This window comes from Rhineura floridana, chromosome 7, assembly GCF_030035675.1.
Source record: "Rhineura floridana isolate rRhiFlo1 chromosome 7, rRhiFlo1.hap2, whole genome shotgun sequence".
Classification (NCBI taxonomy): domain Eukaryota; kingdom Metazoa; phylum Chordata; class Lepidosauria; order Squamata; family Rhineuridae; genus Rhineura; species Rhineura floridana.
The window spans coordinates 93,999,950-94,005,285 of NC_084486.1; positions in this window are offsets into that span (position 1 = coordinate 93,999,950).

Consider the following 5,336-nt stretch of genomic DNA (forward strand, 5'->3'; position numbering starts at 1 on the left):
CAAGTACTACCTTCTGGCGACGATCCGCCAAGTAGGAGCGGAACCACTGCCAAGCAGTGCCTCCAACTCCCAACTCTGCGAGTCTCCCCAGAAGGATACCATGGTCGATGGTATCAAACGCCGCTGAGAGATCAAGGAGAATCAACAGAGTCACACTCCCTCTGTCCCTCTCCCGACAAAGGTCATCGTACAGGGCGACCAAGGCTGTTTCAGTGCCAAAACCAGGCCTAAAACCGGATTGAAACGGATCCAGATAATCGGTCTCATCCAAGAGCGCCTGGAGCTGACCGGCAACCACCCGCTCCAGAACCTTGCCCAAAAAGGGGACATTCGCCACCGGTCTATAGTTGTTTAAGTTATCTGGGTCTAAGGAAGGTTTCTTTAAAAGAGGTCTTACTACTGCCTCCTTGTGCTTAGTTAGTGTACCATAAATAATGAATGTGGTTTACAGGTTATGGAGTCGTGTGAAGAGCATCAGGTTGCTGTTGAAATAAAAAAACTCAGAATAGTTATGATACAAAGTGCACACTGATTGCCTAAAACCGTATTTATGGCATGGCATTACCCATAGAATGCCCAGTTGCATTCCCATATTGGTTGCATCAGGTGAGTGTACCTTTAGTAACCTGAAACTGGCAGCTCAATGATGGGTAGGCTTTTTTTTTTGTGCAGGGCCATTGATCCACTGGAAAAGTAAAGTGTGGAACTGTTGGTAGGCAGAGCCCCCTCTCTGCCACCCCTTTTTCTCCAGCCCAGAGCTCACAAGGGGTGGCAGAGACAGGCCAACTTCTCTGCATCCTCAGGATGGTTGAGGCTCCAAGGGAAAGGCTGGGTCTCGGAAGGAAGTATGTGCTGTTGGGCACCTTTGAGCAGTGGCACACAATGCTCAATACCAACATGGAGATATTATTACATATGTCAGGGTTAATTATTCATTTTGTTGTTAATGTGTGCTGATGATTTCTTTTTTTCTGTTTTCCTTATATTGCAAAATAAATACACCAAAAACACACACACAAATAAAGCTCTTGGCCCACCCAGTCTTTCCCAAGGGAAGTCTGGGTGGGTGTGCACTGGACCATGCTGGCTGGATGAAATATGGCTACATACCGGATCCAGCCTGCAGGGCAGGGTTTAAATATTCTGTTCACCAAAATGAAAGCAAGGAAAAAATAATTTAAGTTGGCTACCTCTTTAAGTGTTAGATGATCCCTTAATTATTGCAATAAAAGATGTTTTGTTTGAATTATGCAAATGGTTGATAATTTCTGCTCTTAATTTTAGCAATACTAAATAATGTATATAGATACTATGATGGTTTGTAATTTCCTGAGATTGTAAAATATTCTTTTTTCTTCCAGTAAAGCAGAGTACACAAAGATAAATAAATTCATTAATAACCATGAATGCCAATTCACTAGATAGGCAAACCATTTTTCTGTTTAGTGAATTCATGGCTTTTAATGAATGTATTTTGTACTACATACAAAACTATATGCTGTAGTTATGAGGCTCATATTCCCTGTACGTAAACACACTTATGTTACCTATTGACAGCATGGGTGGGGAGGAGAGATGCAGCAGGAGGGCCCCAAGACAATGAATTATATCCAATTAAGTTCTTCTCAGAGTAGACCTACTGAAATTAATGGACCAAAGTTGGTCATGTCCATTAATTTCAGTGGATCTATGCTGTGAGCAGGGGGTTGGACTCGATGGCCTACAAGGCCCCTTCCACCTCTATGATTCTATGAGTAGAACAAATGTTGGATTCAACTGTATGTTTTGTCCTGACTCCAGGTTAGTTCTTTGTGGGCCTGTTTGACAGTGTACACTTGTCTTTGAAGGAGATGCTGTAGTTTCTCCACCCCCACTATCGCCCTGTTTCTTTCTCTCCAAATACTCAAGATGTACATCAATCAGCTTAAATGCAAGCAGGCAGTGCTTGAAAAACAGTATTTAAAGGACAGCAGGTTCCTGCCCTCCATTGCTTGTATAAAAAAGGTGCTGCAATCTGGCTACTGCTGCCCTCAGTTTTCCAAAGGAAAACAATTGCAGCATTACTTGCCATGAAGGACTGGACCTGTGATTTTTAGGCAGCTTTTAACAGGGATTGAAATGAAATGTGGATACAAGGATTGATTGCAGGGCAGGGATGTGATTCTTCTACATATAAAAATCATAAGTGTCATCCATAAGCATCCACATCCTGGATGTTTGATTTTGTTTATACCACTGAAATGAGGTGTTGGATTTCAGATTTTATTTATGGTATCAGCAGGGGAAAGTCTGGAGTTTAGGGATCTGCATTTCAAGATCATGAGAATCTAGAAAAAACTACTTTGCATCCTTGTCATGACCAGAGGGACGGCAACCCTGGACTTAATCCTCAGTGGGGACCGGGACCTGGTGCGAGATGTAAGTGTTGTTGAACCGATTGGGAGCAGTGACCACAGTGCTATTAAATTAAACATACATGTAACTGGCCAATTGCCAAGAAAATCCAACACGGTCACATTTGACTTCAAAAGAGGAAACTTCACAAAAATGAGGGGATTGGTAAAAAGAAAGCTGAAAAACAAAGTCCAGAGGGTCACATCACTCGAAAATGCTTGGAAGTTGTTTAAAAACACTATATTAGAAGCTCAACTGGAGTGCATACCGCAGATCAGAAAAGGTACCGCCAGGGCCAAGAAGATGCCAGCATGGTTAACGAGCAAAGTCAAGGAAGCTCTTAGAGGCAAAAAGTCTTCCTTCAGAAAATGGAAGTCTTGTCCGAATGAAGAAAATAAAAAAGAACACAAACTCTGGCAAAAGAAATGCAAGAAGACAATAAGGGATGCTAAAAAAGAATTTGAGGAGCACATTGCTAAGAACATAAAAACCAACAACAAAAAATTCTATAAATACATTCAAAGCAGGAGACCATCTAGGGAGACGATTGGACCCTTGGATGATAAGGGAGTCAAAGGTGTACTAAAGAACGATAAGGAGATTGCAGAGAAACTAAATGAATTCTTTGCATCTGTCTTCACAGTAGAAGATATAGGGCAGATCCCTGAACCTGAACTAACATTTGCAGGAAGGGATTCTGGGGAACTGAGACAAATAGTGGTAACGAGAGAGGAAGTTCTAAGCTTAATGGACAATATAAAAACTGACAAATCACCGGGCCCGGATGGCATCCACCCGAGAGTTCTCAAAGAACTCAAATGTGAAATTGCTGATCTGCTAACTAAAATATGTAACTTGTCCCTTGGGTCCTCCTCTGTGCCTGAGGACTGGAAAGTGGCAAATGTAACGCCAATCTTCAAAACGGGATCCAGAGGGGATCCCGGAAATTACAGGCCAGTTAGCTTGACTTCTGTCCCTGGAAAACTGGTAGAAAGTATTATTAAAGCTAGATTAACTAAGCACATAGAAGAACAAGCCTTGCTGAAGCAGAGCCAGCATGGCTTCTGCAAGGGAAAGTCCTGTCTCAGTAACCTATTAGAATTCTTTGAGAGTGTCAACAAGCATATAGATAGAGGTGATCCAGTGGACATAGTGTACTTAGACTTTCAAAAAGCGTTTGACAAGGTACCTCATCAAAGGCTTCTGAGGAAGCTTAGCAGTCATGGAATAAGAGGAGAGGTCCTCTTGTGGATTAGGAATTGGTTAAGAAGCAGAAAGCAGAGAGTAGGAATAAACGGACAGTTCTCCCAATGGAGGGCTGTAGAAAGTGGAGTCCCTCAAGGATCGGTATTGGGACCTGTACTTTTCAACTTGTTCATTAATGACCTAGAATTAGGAGTGAGCAGTGAAGTGGCCACGTTTGCTGATGACACTAAATTGTTCAGGGTTGTTAAAACAAAAAGGGATTGGGAAGAGCTCCAAAAAGACCTCTCCAAACTGAGTGAATGGGCAGAAAAATGGCAAATGCAATTCAATATAAACAAGTGTAGAATTATGCATATTGGAGCAAAAAATCTTAATTTCACATATACGCTCATGGGGTCTGAACTGGCGGTGACCGACCAGGAGAGAGACCTCGGGGTTGTAGTGGACAGCACGATGAAAATGTCGACCCAGTGTGCGGCAGCTGTGAAAAAGGCAAATTCCATGCTAGCGATAATTAGGAAAGGTATTGAAAATAAAACAGCCGATATCATAATGCTGTTGTATGAATCTATGGTGCGGCCGCATTTGGAATACTGTGTACAGTTCTGGTCGCCTCATCTCAAAAAGGATATTATAGAGTTGGAAAAGGTTCAGAAGAGGGCAACCAGAATGATCAAGGGGATGGAGCGACTCCCTTACGAGGAAAGGTTGCAGCATTTGGGGCTTTTTAGTTTAGAGAAAAGGTGGGTCAGAGGAGACATGATAGAAGTGTATAAAATTATGCATGGCATTGAGAAAGTGGATAGAGAAAAGTTCTTCTCCCTCTCTCATAATACTAGAACTCGTGGACATTCAAAGAAGCTGAATGTTGGAAGATTCAGGACAGACAAAAGGAAGTACTTCTTTACTCAGCGCATAGTTAAACTATGGAATTTGCTCCCACAAGATGCAGTAATGGCCACCAGCTTGGATGGCTTTAAAAGAAGATTAGACAAGTTCATGGAGGACAGGGCTATCAATGGCTACTAGCTGTGATGGCTGTGCTGTGCCACCCTAGTCAGAGGCAGCATGCTTCTGAAAACCAGTTGCTGGAAGCCTCAGGAGGGGAGAGTGTTCTTACACTCGGGTCCTGCTTGCGGGCTTCCCCCAGGCACCTGGTTGGCCACTGTGAGAACAGGATGCTGGACTAGATGGGCCACTGGCCTGATCCAGCAGGCTCTTCTTATGTTCTTATATGTGTTGGTTTGTTTTTTAAAAAATATAGTTGGTGATCGTGTGAGCTACGCTCAAAGGATGAATTAGTAGAGGACACATGTAAAAATCTTAAGAATCCACAAAGGTCTGTGCCCTCAGGTCATGCTTTTGACTGGGACTACAATATGCTGGGTTCATCAAATTATTGCCCAATCTGCTTGGGTGCCCTTTCTGATTATGCCACTCAAGGTCTGCTATATTTCTCCATTCTCCCTAGTCCAATTCACTTAGCCAAGATGCTCCTCCCCTGCCATATCTCTCTCCTTTCCCCATCGTGGGAAACTGGACAGTGTATTTGGCCATTCATGAATGAAAGAGAAATGAAAAACAAACACGTCATATTTATAAACAGAGAGAGAGCAAACTTCTTACTGTCTGAAGTGACAGGCAATCTGTGGGAATGAACTATGTTTTCTTTACTACTATATTAATAATTATTTACACAGCTCTGTTAAGTGTGCAAAGGGCTTTATAGTTGCTCA